At 40.6% G+C, this 16,717-nt stretch overlaps 6 non-coding genes across 6 annotated transcripts; all 6 read right to left on the reverse strand.

The window, feature by feature from the left end:
* Positions 1-185: 185 nt before the first annotated feature.
* trnay-gua (transfer RNA tyrosine (anticodon GUA)) lies at positions 186-311 on the reverse strand. The gene is made up of 2 exons: positions 275-311; positions 186-221 (listed from the first exon to the last, which is right to left on the reverse strand). It is a non-coding gene; the product is annotated as a tRNA-Tyr (tRNA).
* A 2,940-nt stretch (positions 312-3,251) lies between these two features.
* Positions 3,252-3,377, reverse strand: trnay-gua (transfer RNA tyrosine (anticodon GUA)). The gene is made up of 2 exons: positions 3,341-3,377; positions 3,252-3,287 (listed from the first exon to the last, which is right to left on the reverse strand). It is a non-coding gene; the product is annotated as a tRNA-Tyr (tRNA).
* Positions 3,378-4,786: 1,409 nt separating this feature from the next.
* trnay-gua (transfer RNA tyrosine (anticodon GUA)) lies at positions 4,787-4,912 on the reverse strand. The gene is made up of 2 exons: positions 4,876-4,912; positions 4,787-4,822 (listed from the first exon to the last, which is right to left on the reverse strand). It is a non-coding gene; the product is annotated as a tRNA-Tyr (tRNA).
* A 4,739-nt stretch (positions 4,913-9,651) lies between these two features.
* On the reverse strand, positions 9,652-9,777 carry trnay-gua (transfer RNA tyrosine (anticodon GUA)). The gene is made up of 2 exons: positions 9,741-9,777; positions 9,652-9,687 (listed from the first exon to the last, which is right to left on the reverse strand). It is a non-coding gene; the product is annotated as a tRNA-Tyr (tRNA).
* Positions 9,778-11,186: 1,409 nt separating this feature from the next.
* trnay-gua (transfer RNA tyrosine (anticodon GUA)) lies at positions 11,187-11,312 on the reverse strand. The gene is made up of 2 exons: positions 11,276-11,312; positions 11,187-11,222 (listed from the first exon to the last, which is right to left on the reverse strand). It is a non-coding gene; the product is annotated as a tRNA-Tyr (tRNA).
* Positions 11,313-16,154: 4,842 nt separating this feature from the next.
* Positions 16,155-16,279, reverse strand: trnay-gua (transfer RNA tyrosine (anticodon GUA)). The gene is made up of 2 exons: positions 16,243-16,279; positions 16,155-16,190 (listed from the first exon to the last, which is right to left on the reverse strand). It is a non-coding gene; the product is annotated as a tRNA-Tyr (tRNA).
* Between the last annotated feature and the right edge of the window lie 438 nt (positions 16,280-16,717).

The following is a 16,717-nucleotide window of genomic DNA, read 5'->3' on the forward strand; positions in this document are numbered from 1 at the left end:
CGGAATCACTTTAGACCTCCGCTTTACCAACAGAGCTATCAAAGTATTGCTGGACCACACTCTGGTTTTGGGATCACCTACTCATGACGTTGGGATAGACCAGACTAGACTTGTGTAGATTCATACAAATTCACCAAAAATTTTTATTTACAGTTTTGAATTAAAATTGGAAAGCCGGGAATAGTTCCTTCGAGCCGGATTTGAACCAGCGACCTATGGATTTCCAATTAGAAGTTCCATCGCGTTCCGCCGAAAGGATGTCAGTCGTCAAACTCTACAGTCCTCCGCTCTACCAACTGAGCTATCGAAGGGATGCTCCTCTTGTCTGCATTATTGGGAGTGCCTACCTGTGGTGTTAGGACGGCTGAAAAGTGGATTTTGATGATGTAGCAACAGATTTTTTTTTTAATTTTTCAAGATTGATTAAAATTTGAAATCCAGGAAAATGTCCTTTGAGCTGCAATTTAAATAGCTACCTCAAAATTTTGGTGTGGAACCACAACAGTTTTCCACTTTGCCAACTGAGTTACCAGATTTGTGCTATTGGGACAGACATCCGATATAGATTGGATTTTACAACAGGTAGTATTCAGTAATTGTAGGATGTTCTTCATATATTTAGATGCTCTCCCAATTGGGAGCGTCAGCCTTGGCTCTGGGAGGATGAAAGGGATTTCTAATTCTAGTTACAATATTTGATTGATTTGAAATTCGGGGCAACATCCTTTGAGCCGAATGAAAATCAGGGAGCAAAGGACTTGTCCTCGGAATTACTTTAGTCCTCCGCTTTACCAACAGAGCTATCAAAGTATTGCTGGAACTCACTCTGGTTTGGGGAGTCCCTACTCAGGACGTTGGGAGAAACCAGATATAAATTGACTTGAGTAGATTCAGACAAATTCGCCAAAGATTTTTATTCACAGTTTTGGATTAATATTGGAAACCCTGCAATAGTTCCTTCGAGCCGGATTTGAACCAGCGACCTAAGGATTTCCGTTTAGAACTTCCATCGCGTTCAGCGGAATGAATGTAAGTTTGCACACTCTACAGTCCTCCGCGCTACCAACTGAGCTACCGAAGGGATGCTCCACTCATCTGCATTGTTGGGAGTGCCTACCTGTGGTGTTAGGATGGCCGACGAGTGGATTTTGATGAAGTAGCAACAGATTTTTATTTCATTTTTTCAAAATTGATTAAGATTTAAAATCCAGTAAAATGTCCTTAGAGCTGCATTTTAAATAGTTACCTCAATATTTTGGTGTGGAACCACAAGAGTTTTCCACTTTGCCAACTGACTTACCAGATTTGTGCTATTGGGACAGACAACCGATATAGATTGGATTTTACAACAGGTAGTATTAAGTAATTGATGCATCTTCCTTATATATTTAGATAATCACCCAATTGGGATCGCCAGCCTTGGCTCTGGGAGGATGAATTTGCATTAGATCTTTAGTTACAATATTTGATCCATTTGAAATTTGGGGCAACATCCTTTGAGCCGGATGAAAACCAGGGAGCAAAGTACTTGTGCTCTGAATTACTTAAATCCTCCGCTTTACCAACAGAGTTATCGAAGTATTGCTGGAACTCACTCTGGTTTTGGGAGTCCCTACTCATGACGTTGGGACATACAAGATATAAATTGACTTGAGTAGATTCAGACAAATTCGCCAAAGATTTTTATTTACAGTTTTGGATTAAAATTGGAAACCCTGCAATAGTTCCTTTGAGCTGGATTTGAACCAGGAACCCCAATTCAAACATCCATCGTGTTCCGCCGAAAGGACGTCAGTTTTCACACTCTACAGTCCTCCGCTCTATCAACTGAGCTATCGAAGGGATGCTCCACGGGTCTGCATTATTGGGATTGCTTACCTGTGGTGTTAGAATGGCTGACTAGTGGATTTTGATGAAGTAGCAACAGATTTTTCTTTAAATTTTTCAAGATTGATTAAAATTTGAAATCCAGGAAAATGTCCATTGAGCTGCAATTTAAATAGCTACCTCAAAATTTTGGTGTGGAACCACAACAGTTTTCCACTTAGAAAACTGAGTTACCAGATTTGTGCTATTGGGACAGACATCCGATATCGATTGGATTTTACAACAGTTAGTATTCAGTAATTGTGGCATGTTCTCCATATATTTAGATGCTCTCCCAATTGGGAGCGCCAGCCTTGGCTCTGGGAGGATGAATTTGCATCAGATCTTTAGTTACAATTTTTCATTGATTTGAAATTCTGGGCAACATCCTTTGAGCCGGATGAAAACCAGGGAGCAAAGGACTTGTCCTCGGAATTACTTTAGTCCTCCGCTTTACCAACAGAGCGATCGAAGTATTGCTGGAACTCACTCTGGTTTGGGGAGTCCCTACTCATGACGTTGGGAGAAACCAGATATAAATTGACTTGAGTAGATTCAGACAAATTTGCCAAAGATTTTTATTTACAGTTTTGGATTAAAATTGGGAACCCTGCAATAGTTCCTTCTAGAAGGATTTGAACCCGGAACCTATGGATTTCCAATTCAAACTTCCATTGCGCTCCGCTGAAAGAATGTCAGTTTGTACACTCTACAGTCCTCCGCTCTACCAACTGAGCTACCGAAGGGATGCTCCACTCATCTGCATTGTTGGGAGTGCCTACCTGTGGTGTTAGGATGGCCGACTAGTGGATTTTTATGAAGTAGCAACAGATTTTTATTTCATTTTTTCAAAATTGATTAAGATTTAAAATCCAGTAAAATGTCCTTAGAGCTGCATTTTAAATAGCTACCTCAATATTTTGGAGTGGAACCACAACAGTTTTCCACTTTGCCAACTGAGTTACCAGATTTGTGCTATTGGGACACACAACTGATATAGACTGGAATTTACAACAGTTAGTATTCAGTAATTGTGGCATGTTCTTCATATATTTAGATGCTCTCCCAATTGGGAGCGCCAGCCTTGGCTCTGGGAGGATGAATTTGCATCTGATCTTTAGTTACAATATTTGATTGATTTGAAATTCGGGGCAACATCCTTTGAGCCGGATGAAAACCAGGGAGCAAAGGACTTGTCCTCGGAATTACTTTAGTCCTCGGCTTTACCAACAGAGCTATCAAAGTATTGCTGGACCTCACTCTGGTTTTGGGATCACCTACTCATGACGTTGGGATAGACCAGACGAGACTTGTGTAGATTCATACAAATTCACCAAAGATTTTTATTTACAGTTTTGAATTAAAATAGGGACGCCGGTAATAGTTCCTTCAAGCCGGAATTGAACCAGCGACCTAAGGATATCCGATTAGAACTTCCATCGCGTTCCGCCGAAAGGATGTCAGTTTTCACACTCTACAGTCCTCCGCTCTACCGACTGAGCTATCGAAGGGATTCTCTTCTTGTCTGCATTATTGGGAGTGCCTACCTGTGGTGTTAGGACGGCTGACAAGTGGATTTTGATGATGTAGCAACAGATTTTTCTTTAAAATTTTCAAGATTGATTAAAATTTGAAATCCAGGAAAATGTCCTTTGAGCTGCAATTTAAATAGCTACCTCAAAATTATGGTGTGGAACCACAACAGTTTTCCACTTTGCCAACTGAGTTACCAGATTTGTGCTATTGGGACAGACATCCGATATAGATTGGATTTTACAACAGGTAGTATTCAGTAATTGTGGCATGTTCTTCATATATTTAGATGCTCTCCCAATTGGGAGCGCCAGCCTTGGCTCTGGGAGGATGAAAGGGATTTCTAATTCTAGTTACAATATTTGATTGATTTGAAATTCGGGGCAACATCCTTTGAGCCGAATGAAAATCAGGGAACAAAGGACTTGTCCTCGGAATTACTTTAGTCCTCCGCTTTACCAACAGAGCTATCAAAGTATTGCTGGAACTCACTCTGGTTTGGGGAGTCCCTACTCATGACGTTGGGAGATACCAGATATAAATTGACTTGAGTAGATTCAGACAAATTCGCCATAGATTTTTATTTACAGTTTTGGATTAAAATCGGGAACCCTGCAATAGTTCCTTCTAGCCGGATTTTAACCCGGAACCTAAGGATTTCCAATTCAAACATCAATCGTGTTCCGCCGAAAGGAAGTCAGTTTTCACACTATACAGTCCTCCGCTCTACCAACTGCGCTATCGCAGGGATGCTCCTCTAGTCTGCATTATTGGGAGTGCTTACCTGTGGTGTTAGGATGGCCGACTAGTGGATTTTGATGAAGTAGCAACAGATTTTTATTTCATTTTTTCAATCTTGATTAAGATTTAAAATTCAGTAAAATGTCCTTTGAGCTGCATTTGAAATAGCTACTTCAAAATTTTGGTGTGGAACCACAAGAGTTTTCCACTTTGCCAACTGACTTACCAGATTTGTGCGATTGGGACAGACAACCGATATAGATTGGATTTTACAACAGGTAGTATTCAGTAATTGTGGCATGTTCCTTATATATTTAGATGCTCTCCCAATTGGGAGGGCCAGCCTTGGCTCTGGGAGGATGAATTTCCTTCAGATCTTTAGTTACAATTTTTGATTGATTTAAAATTCGGGGCAACATCCTTTGAGCCGGATGAAAACCAGGGAGCAAAGGACTTGTGCTCGGAATCACTTAAGACCTCCGCTTTACCAACAGAGCTATCAAAGTATTGCTGGACCTCACTCTGGTTTTGGGATCACCTACTCATGACGTTGGGATTGACCAGACTAGACTTGTGTAGATTCATACAAATTCACCAAAGATTTTTATTTACAGTTTTGAATTAAAATTGGAAAGCCGGTAATAGTTCCTTCGAGCCGGATTTGAACCAGCGATCTAAGGATTTCCAATTAGAACTTCCATCGCGTTCCGCCGAAAGGATGTCAGTTTTCAAACTCTACAGTCCTCCGCTCTACCAACTGAGCTATCGAAGGGATGCTCCTCTAGTCTGCATTATTGGGAGTTCCTACCTGTGGTGTTAGGACGGCTGAAAAGTGGATTTTGATGATGTAGCAACAGATTTTTTTTTAAATTTTTCAAGATTGATTAAAATTTGAAATCCAGGAAAATGTCCTTTGAGCTGCAATTTAAATAGCTCCCTCAAAATTTTGGTGTGGAACCACAACAGTTTTCCACTTTGCCAACTGAGTTACCAGATTTGTGCTATTGGGACAGACATCCGATATAGATTGGATTTTACAACAGGTAGTATTCAGTAATTGTGGCATGTTCTTCATATATTTAGATGCTCTCCCAATTGGGAGCGCCAGCCTTGGCTCTGGGAGGATGAAAGGGATTTCTAATTCTAGTTACAATATTTGTCTTCTTTATTTATCTAATTTATATATTTGTCTGTATTATTGTTGTATTGCACTGGAGAGGGGAGCCCTCTAATCTCGTTGCACACTTGAGTACAATGACAATAAAGGGATTTCTATTCTATTCTATTCTATTGATTGATTTGAAATTCGGGGCAACATCCTTTGAGCCGAATGAAAATCAGGGAACAAAGGACTTGTCCTCGGAATTACTTTAGTCCTCCGCTTTACCAACAGAGCTATCAAAGTATTGCTGGAACTCACTCTGGTTTGGGGAGTACCTACTCATGACGTTGGGAGAAGCCAGATATAAATTGACTTGAGTAGGTTCAGAAAAATTCGCCAAAGATTTTTATTTACAGTTTTGGATTAAAATTGGAAACCCTGCAATAGTTCCTTTGAGCCGGATTTGAACCAGCGAACTAAGGAATTCCGATTAGAACTTCCATCGCATTCAGCTGAATGAATGTAAGTTTGTACACTCTACAGTCCTCCGCTCTACCAACTGAGCTACCGAAGGGATGCTCCACTGGTCTGCATTATTGGGAGTGCTTACCTGTGGTGTTAGAATGGCCGACTAGTGGATTTTGATGAAGTAGCAACATATTTTTCTTTAAATTTTTCAAGATTCATTAAAATTTGAAATCCAGGAAAATGTCCTTTGAGCTGCAATTTAAATAGCTCCCTCAAAATTTTGGTGTGGAACCACAACAGTTTTCCACTTTGCCAACTGAGTTACCAGATTTGTGCTATTGGGACAGACATCCGATATAGATTGGATTTTACAACAGGTAGTATTCAGTAATTGTGGCATGTTCTTCATATATTTAGATGCTCTCCCAATTGGGAGCGCCAGCCTTGGCTCTGGGAGAATGAATTTGCATCAGATCTTTAGTTACAATTTTTGATTGATTTGAAATTCGGGGCAACATCCTTTGAGCCGGATTAAAACCAGGGAGCAAAGTACTTGTGCTCGGAATCACTTAAGACCTCCGCTTTACCAACAGAGCAATCGAAGTATTGCTGGAACTCACTCTGGTTTTGGGAGTCCCTACTCATGACGTTGGGAGATACCAGATATAAATTGACTTGAGTAGATTCAGACAAATTCGCCAAAGATTTTTATTGACAGTTTTGGATTAAAATTGGGAACCCTGCAATAGTTCCTTTGAGACGGATTTGAACCAGGAACCTAAGGATTTCCAATTCAAACATCCATCGTGTTCCGCCGAAAGGATGTCAGTTTTCACACTCTACAGTCCTCCGCTCTACCAACTGCGCTATCGCAGGTATCCTCCACTAGTCTGCATTATTGGGAGTGCTTACCTGTGGTGTTAGGATGGCCGACTAGTGGATTTTGATGAAGTAGCAACAGATTTTTATTTCATTTTTTCAATCTTGATTAAGATTTAAAATCCAGTAAAATGTCCTTTGAGCTGCATTTGAAATAGCTACTTCAAAATTTTGGTGTGGAACCACAACAGTTTTCCACTTTGCCAACTGAGTTACCAGATTTGTGCTATTGGGACAGACATCCGATATAGATTGGATTTTACAACAGGTAGTATTCAGTAATTGTGGCATGTTCTTCATATATTTAGATGCTCTCCCAATTGGGAGCGCCAGCCTTGGCTCTGGGAAGATGATTTGCATCTGATCTTTAGTTACAATATTTGATTGATTTGAAATTCGGGGCAACATCCTTTGAGCCGAATGAAAACCAGGGAGCAAAGGACTTGTCCTCGGAATTACTTTAGTCCTCCGCTTTACCAACAGAGCTATCAAAGTATTGCTGGAACTCACTCTGGTTTGGGGAGTCCCTACTCATGACGTTGGGAGAAACCAGATATAAATTGACTTGAGTAGATTCAGACAAATTCGCCAAAGATTTTTATTTACAGTTTTGGATTAAAATTGGAAACCCTGCAATAGTTCCTTCGACCCGGATTAGAACCAGGAACCTAAGGATTTCCAATTCAATCATCCATCGTCTTCCGCCGAAAGGATGTCAGTTTTCACACTCTACAGTCCTCCGCTCTACCAACTGAGCTATCGAAGGGATGCTCCACTCGTCTGCCAGGATGGCCGAGTGGTCTAAGGCGCTGCGTTCAGGACCCAGTCTCCCCAGGAGGCCTGGGTTCGAATCTCGAATTTCCCCATTGTGGGACTAATAAAGGGCGAATTATTATTATTATTATTGGGAGTGCTTATCTGTGGTGTTAGAATGGCCGACTAGTGCATTTTGATGAAGTAGCAACAGATTTTTCTTTATATTTTTCAAGATTGATTAAAATTTGAAATCCAGGAAAATGTCCATTGAGCTGCAATTTAAATAGCTACCTCAAAATTTTGGTGTGGAACCACAACAGTTTTCCACTTAGAAAACTGAGTTACCAGATTTGTGCTATTGGGACAGACATCCGATATAGATTGGATTTTACAACAGTTAGTATTCAGTAATTGTGGCATGTTCTTCAAATATTTAGATGCTCTCCCAATTGGGAGCGCCAGCCTTGGCTCTGGGAGGATGAATTTGCATCAGATCTTTAGTTACAATTTTTGATTGATTTGAAATTCGGGGCAACATCCTTTGAGCCGGATTAAAACCAGGGAGCAAAGTACTTGTGCTCGGAAATTACTTAAATCCTCCGCTTTACCAACAGAGCTATCGAAGTATTGCTGGAACTCACTCAGGTTTGGGGAGTCCCTACTCATGACGTTGGGAGAAACCAGATATAAATTGACTTGAGTAGATTCAGACAAATTCACCAAAGATTTTACTTTACAGTTTTGAAGTAAAATTGGAAACCCTGCAATAGTTCCTTTTAGCCGGATTTGAACCAGCGACCTAAGGACTTCAGATTAGAACTTCCATCGCGCTCCGCTGAAAGAATGTCAGTTTGCACACTCTACAGTCCTCCGCTCTACCAACTGAGCTACCGAAGGGATGCTCCACTCATCTGCATTGTTGGAAGTGCCTACCTGTGGTGTTAGGATGGCCGACTAGTGGATTTTTATGAAGTAGCAACAGATTTTTATTTCATTTTTTCAAAATTGATTCAGATTTAAAATCCAGTAAAATGTCCTTTGAGCTGCATTTGAAATAGCTACTTCAAAATTTTGGTGTGGAACAACAACAGTTTTCCACTTTGCCAACTGATTTACCAGATTTGTGCTATTGGGACAGACAACAGATATAGATTGGATTTTACAAGAGGTAGTATTCAGTAATTGTGGCATGTTCTTCATATATTTAGATGCTCTCCCAATTGGGAGCGCCAGCCTTGGCTCTGGGAGGATGAATTTGCATCAGATCTTTAGTTACAATTTTTGATTGATTTGATATTCGGGGCAACATCGTTTGAGCCGGATTAAAACCAGGGAGCAAAGTATTTGTGCTCGGAATTACTTAAATCCTCCGCTTTACCAACAGAGCTATCGAAGTATTGCTGGAACTCACTCAGGTTTGGGGAGTCCCGACTCATGACGTTGGGAGAAACCAGATATAAATTGACTTGAGTAGATTCAGACAAATTCACCAAAGATTTTACTTTACAGTTTTGAAGTAAAATTGGAAACCCTGCAATAGTTCCTTTGAGCCGGATTTGAACCAGCGACCTAAGGATTTCCGATTAGAACGTGCATCGCGCTCCGCTGAAAGAATGTCAGTTTGCACACTCTACAGTCCTCCGCTCTACCAACTGAGCTACCGAAGGGATGCTCCACTCATCTGCATTATTGGGAGTGCTTACCTGTGGTGTTAGAATGGCCAACTAGTGGATTATGATGAAGTAGCAACAGATTTTTCTTTAAATTTTTCAAGATTGATTAAAATTTGAAATCCAGGAAAATGTCCATTGAGCTGCAATTTAAATAGCTACCTCAAAATTATGGTGTGGAACCACAACAGTTTTTCACTTAGAAAACTGAGTTACCAGATTTGTGCTATTGGGACAGACATCCGATATAGATTGGATTTTACAACAGTTAGTATTCAGTAATTGTGGCATGTTCTTCATATATTTAGATGCTCTCCCAATTGGGAGCGCCAGCCTTGGCTCTGGGAGGATGAATTTGCATCAGATCTTTAGTTACAATTTTTGATTGATTTGAAATTCGGGGCAACATCCTTTGAGCCGGATTAAAACCAGGGAGCAAAGTACTTGTGCTCGGAATTACTTAAATCCTCCGCTTTACCAACAGAGCAATCGAAGTATTGCTGGACCTCACTCTGGTTTTGGGATCACCTACTCATGACGTTGGGATTGACCAGACGACACTTGTGTAGATTCATACAAATTCACCAAAGATTTTTATTTACAGTTTTGAATTAAAATTGGGACGCCGGTAATAGTTCCTTCGAGCCGGAATTGAACCAGCGACCTAAGGATATCCGATTAGAACTTCCATCGCGTTCCGCCGAAAGGATGTCAGTTTTCACACTCTACAGTCCTCCGCTCTACTGACTGAGCTATCGAAGGGATGCTCTTCTTGTCTGCATTATTGGGAGTGCCTACCTGTGGTGTTAGGACGGCTGACAAGTGGATTTTGATGATGTAGCAACAGATTTTTCTTTAAAATTTTCAAGATTGATTAAAATTTGAAATCCAGGAAAATGTCCTTTGAGCTGCAATTTAAATAGCTACCTCAAAATTATGGTGTGGAACCACAACAGTTTTCCACTTTGCCAACTGAGTTACCAGATTTGTGCTATTGGGACAGACATCCGATATAGATTGGATTTTACAACAGGTAGTATTCAGTAATTGTGGCATGTTCTTCATATATTTAGATGCTCTCCCAATTGGGAGCGCCAGCCTTGGCTCTGGGAGGATGAAAGGGATTTCTAATTCTAGTTACAATATTTGATTGATTTGAAATTCGGGGCAACATCCTTTGAGCCGAATGAAAATCAGGGAACAAAGGACTTGTCCTCGGAATTACTTTAGTCCTCCGCTTTACCAACAGAGCTATCAAAGTATTGCTGGAACTCACTCTGGTTTGGGGAGTCCCTACTCATGACGTTGGGAGATACCAGATATAAATTGACTTGACTAGATTCAGACAAATTCGCCAAAGATTTTTATTTACAGTTTTGGATTAAAATCGGGAACCCTGCAATAGTTCCTTCTAGCCGGATTTGAACCCGGAACCTAAGGATTTCCAATTCATACATCAATCGTGTTCCGCCGAAAGGATGTCAGTTTTCACACTCTTCAGTCCTCCGCTCTACCAACTGCGCTATCGCAGGGATGCTCCACTAGTCTGCATTGTTGGGAGTGCTTACCTGTGGTGTTAGGATGGCCGACTAGTGGATTTTGATGAAGTAGCAACAGATTTTTATTTCATTTTTTCAATCTTGATTAAGATTTAAAATCCAGTCAAATGTCCTTTGAGCTGCATTTGAAATAGCTACTTCAAAATTTTGTTGTGGAACCACAACAGTTTTCCACTTTGCCAACTGACTTACCAGATTTGTGCTATTGGGACAGACAACCGATATAGATTGGATTTTACAAGAGGTAGTATTCAGTAATTGTGGCATGTTCTTCATATATTTAGATGCTCTCCCAATTGGGAGCGCCAGCCTTGGCTCTGGGAGGATGAATTTGCATCAGATCTTTAGTTACAATTTTTTATTGATTTGATATTCGGGGCAACATCGTTTGAGCCGGATTAAAACCAGGGAGCAAAGTATTTGTGCTCGGAATTACTTAAATCCTCCGCTTTACCAACAGAGCTATCAAAGTATTGCTGGAACTCACTCTGGTTTTGGGAGTCCCTACTCATGACGTTGGGATTGACCAGACTAGACTTGTGTAGATTCATACAAATTCACCAAAAATTTTTATTTACAGTTTTGAATTAAAATTGGAAAGCCGGTAATAGTTCCTTCGAGCCGGATTTGAACCAGCGACCTAAGGATTTCCGATTAGAACTTCCATCGCGTTCCGCCGAAAGGATGTCAGTTTTCACACTCTACAGTCCTCCGCTCTACCGACTGAGCTATCGCAGGGATGCTCCACAAGTCTGCATTATTGGGAGTGCTTACCTGTGGTGTTAGGATGGCCGACTAGTGGATTTTGATGAAGTAGCAACAGATTTTTATTTCATTTTTTCAATCTTGGTAAGATTTAAAATCCAGTAAAATGTCCTTTGAGCTGCATTTGAAATAGGTACTTCAAAATTTTGGTGTGGAACCACAACAGTTTTCCACTTTGCCAACTGACTTACCAGATTTGTGCTATTGGGACAGACAACCGATATAGATTGGATTTTACAAGAGGTAGTATTCAGTAATTGTGGCATGTTCTTCATATATTTAGATGCTCTCCCAATTGGGAGCGCCAGCCTTGGCTCTGGGAGGATGAATTTGCATCTGATCTTTAGTTACAATATTTGATTGATTTGAAATTCGGGGCAACATCCTTTGAGCCGAATGAAAACCAGGGAGCAAAGGACTTGTCCTCGGAATTACTTTAGTCCTCCGCTTTACCAACAGAGCTATCAAAGTATTGCTTGAACTCACTCTGGTTTGGGGAGTCCCTACTCATGACGTTGGGAGAAACCAGATATAAATTGACTTGAGTAGATTCAGACAAATTCGCCAAAGATTTTTATTTACAGTTTTGGATTAAAATTGGAAACCCTGCAATAGTTCCTTCGAGCCGGATTTGAACCAGCGACCTAAGGAATTCCGATTAGAACTTCCATCGCGTTCAGCTGAATGAATGTCATTTTGCACACTCTACAGTGCTCCGCTCTACCAACTGAGCTAGCGAAGGGATGCTCCACTCATCTGCATTGTTGGGAGTGCCTACCTGTGGTGATAGGATGGCCGACTAGTGGATTTTGATGAAGTAGCAACAGATTTTTATTTAATTTTTTCAAAATTGATTAAGATTTAAAATCCAGTAAAATGTCCTTAGAGCTGCATTTTAAATAGCTACCTCAATATTTTGGAGTGGAACCACAACAGTTTTCCACTTTGCCAACTGAGTTACCAGATTTGTGCTATTGGGACAGACAACTGATATTGACTGGAATTTACAACAGGTAGTATTAAGTAATTGTGGCATGTTCCTTATATATTTAGATAATCACCCAATTGGGAGCGCCAGCCTTGGCTCTGGGAGGATGAATTTGCATCAGATCTTTAGTTACAATATTTGATCCATTTGAAATTCGGGGCAACATCCTTTGAGCCGGATGAAAACCAGGGAGCAAAGTACTTGTGCTCGGAATTACTTAAATCCTCCGCTTTACCAACAGAGTTATCGAAGTATTGCTGGAACTCACTCTGGTTTTGGGAGTCCCTACTCATGACGTTGGGACATACGAGATATAAATTGACTTGAGTAGATTCAGACAAATTCGCCAAAGATTTTTATTTACAATTTTGGATTAAAATTGGAAACCCTGCAATAGTTCCTTCGAGGTGGATTTGAACCAGGAACCTAAGGATTTCCAATTCAAACATCCATCGTGTTCCGCAGAAAGGATGTCAGTTTTCACACTCTACAGTCCTCCGCTCTACCAACTGAGATATCGAAGGGATGCTCCACTCTTCTGCATTATTGGGAGTGCTTACCTGTGGTGTTAGAATGGCCGACTAGTGGATTTTGATGAAGTAGCAACAGATTTTTCTTTAAATTTTTCAAGATTGATTAAAATTTGAAATCCAGGAAAATGTCCATTGAGCTGCAATTTAAATAGCTACCTCAAAATTTTGGTGTGGAACCACAACAGTTTTCCACTTAGAAAACTGAGTTACCAGATTTGTGCTATTGGGACAGACATCCGATATAGATTGGATTTTACAACAGTTAGTATTCAGTAATTGTGGCATGTTCTTCATATATTTAGATGCTCTCCCAATTGGGAGCGCCAGCCTTGGCTCTGGGAGGATGAATTTGCATCTGATCTTTAGTTACAATATTTGATTGATTTGAAATTCGGGGCAACATCCTTTGAGCCGGATGAAAACCAGGGAGCAAAGGACTTGTCCTCGGAATTACTTTAGTCCTCCGCTTTACCAACAGAGCTATCGAAGTATTGCTGGAACTCACTCTGGTTTGGGGAGTCCCTACTCATGACGTTGGGAGAAACCAGATATAAATTGACTTGAGTAGATTCAGACAAATTCGCAAAAGATTCTTATTGACAGTTTTGGATTACAATTGGAAACCCTGCAATAGTTCCTTCGAGCCGGATTTGAACCAGGAACCTAAGGATTTCCAATTCAAACATCCATTGTGTTCCGCCGAAAGGATGTCAGTTTTCACACTCAACAGTCCTCCGCTCTACCAACTGCGCTATCGAAGGGATCCGCCAGTCACCTGCATTAATGGGAGTGCCTACCTGTGGTATTAGGATGGCCGACTATTGGATTTTGATGAAGTAGCAACAGAATTTTATCTACTTTTTCAATCTTGATTAAGATTTAAAATCCAGTAAAATGTCCTTTGAGCTGCATTTTAAATAGCTACTTCAAAATTTTGGTGTTGAACCACAACAGTTTTCCACTTTGCCAACTGAGTTACCAGATTTGTGCTATTGGTTCGAGCCGGATTTGAACCCGCGACCTAAGGATTTCCGATTAGAACTTCCGTCGCGTTCCGCCGAAAGGATGTCAGTTTTCACACTCTACAGTCCTCCGCTCTACCAACTGAGCTATCGAAGGGATCCGCCAGTCACCTGCATTAATGGGAGTGCCTACCTGTGGTATTAGGATGGCCGACTAGTGGATTTTGATGAAGTAGCAACAGAATTTTATCTACTTTTTCAATCTTGATTAAGATATGAAATCCAGTAAAATGTCCTTTGAGCTGCATTTTAAATAGCTACTTCAAAATTTTGGTGTGGAACCACAACAGTTTTCCACTTTGCCAACTGAGTTACCTGATTTGTGCTATTGGGACAGACAACCGATATAGATTGGATTTTACAACAGGTAGTATTCAGTAATTGTGGCATGTTCCTTATATATTTAGATGCTCTCCCAATTGGGAGGGCCAGCCTTGGCTCTGGGAGGATGAATGTGCTTCAGATCTTTAGTTACAATTTTTGATTGATTTGAAATTCGGGGCAACATCCTTTGAGCCGGATGAAAACCAGGGAGCAAAGGACTTGTGCTCTGAATCACTTAAGACCTCCGCTTTACCAACAGAGCTATCAAAGTATTGCTGGACCTCACTCTGGTTTTGGGATCACCTACTCATGGCTTTGGGATAGACCAGACTAGACTTGTGTAGATTCATACAAATTCACCAAAGATTTTTATTTACAGTTTTGAATTAAAATTGGAAAGCCGGTTATAGTTCCTTCGAGCCGGTTTTGAACCAGCGACCTAAGGCTTTCCAATTAGAACTTCCATCGCGTTCCGCCGAAAGGATGTCAGTTTTCACACTCTACAGTCCTCCGCTCTACCAATTTAGCTATCGAAGGGATGCTCCTCTTGTCTGCATTATTGCGAGTGCCTACCTGTGGTGTTAGGACGGCTGAAGTGGATTTTGATGATGTAGCAACAGATTTTTCTTTACATTTTTCAAGATTGATTCAAATTTGAAATCCAGGAAAATGTCCATTGAGCTGCAATTTAAATAGCTACCTCAAAATTTTGGTGTGGAACCACAACAGTTTTCCACTTTGCCAACTGAGTTACCAGATTTGTGCTATTGGGACAGACAACCGATATAGATTGGATTTTACAACAGGTAGTATTCAGTAATTGTGGCATGTTCTTCATATATTTAGATGCTCTCCCAATTGGGAGCGCCAGCCTTGGCTCTGGGAGGATGAATTTGCATCAGATCTTTAGTTACAATTTTTGATTGATTTGATATTCGGGGCAACATCCTTTGAGCCGGATTAAAACCAGGGAGCAAAGTACTTGTGCTCGGAATTACTTAAATCCTCCGCTTTACCAACAGAGTTATCGAAGTATTGCTGGAACTCACTCTGGTTTTGGGAGTCCCTACTCATGACGTTGGGAGATACCAGATATAAATTGACTTGGGTAGATTCAGACAAATTTGCCAAAGATTTTTATTTACAGTTTTGGATTAAAATTGGTAACCCTGCAATAGTTCCTTCGAGCCGGATTTGAACCAGTAACCTAAGGATTTCCAATTAGAACATCCATCGTTTTCCGCCGAAAGAATGTCAGTTTTCACACTCTACAGTCCTCCGTTTTACCAACTGAGCTACCGAAGGGATGCTCCACTCATATGTATTGTTGGGAGTGCCTACCTGTGGTGTTAGGATGGCCGACGAGTGGATTTTGATGAAGTCGCAACAGATTTTTATTTCATTTTTTCAAAATTGCTTAAGATTTAAAATCCAGTAAAATGTCATTAGAGCTGCATTTTAAATAGCTACCTCAATATTTTGGAGTGGAACCACAACAGTTTTCCACTTTGCCAACTGAGTTACCAGATTTGTGCTATTGGGACAGAACACTGATATAGACTGGAATTTATAACAGGTAGTATTCAGTAATTGTGGCATGTTCCTTATATATTTAGATAATCACCCAATTGGGAGCGCCAGCCGTGGTTTTGGGCGGATGAATTTTTATAAGATCTTTAGTTACAATTTTTGATGAATTTGAAATTCGGGCAACATCCTTTGAGCCGGATTAAAACCAGGGAGCAAAGTACATGTGCTCGGAATTACTTAAGACCTCCGCTTCACCAACAGAGCTATCAAAGTATTGCTGGACCTCACTCTGGTTTTGGGATCACCTACTCATGACGTTGGGAGATACCAGATATAAATTGACTTGAGTAGATTCAGACACATTCGCCAAAAATTTTTATTTACAGTTTTGGATTAAAATTGGAAAGCCTGTAATAGTTCCTTCGAGCCGGATTTGAACCAGCGACCTAAGGATTTCTGGTTAGAACTTCTTCGCATTCCGCCGAAAGGATGTCAGTTTTCACACTCTACAGTCCTCCACTCTACCAACTGAGCTATCGAAGGGAGTCGCCAGTCATCTGCATTATTGGGAGTGCCTACCTGTGGTATTAGGATGGCCGACTAGTGGATTTTGATGAAGTAGCAACAGAATTTTATCTACTTTTTCAATCTTGATTTCGATATGAAATCCAGTAAAATGTCCTTTGAGCTGCATTTTAAATAGCTACTTAAAACTTTTGGTGTGGAACCACAACAGTTTTCAACTTTGCCAACTGAGTTACCAGATTTGTGCTATATGGACAGACAACCGATATAGATTGAATTTTACAACAGGTAGTATTCCGTAATTGTGGCATGTTCTTCATATATTTAGATGCTCTCCCAATTGGGAGCGCCAGCCTTGGCTCTGGGAGGATGAATTTGCATCAGATCTTTAGTTACAATTTTTGATTGATTTGAAATTCGGGGCAACATCCTTTGAGCCGGATTAAAACCAGGGAG

This window comes from Idiotropiscis lumnitzeri, chromosome 9 (assembly GCF_059441095.1).
Source record: "Idiotropiscis lumnitzeri isolate Australia: NSW breed Sydney's pygmy pipehorse chromosome 9, RoL_Ilum_1.0, whole genome shotgun sequence".
NCBI lineage: Eukaryota > Metazoa > Chordata > Actinopteri > Syngnathiformes > Syngnathidae > Idiotropiscis > Idiotropiscis lumnitzeri.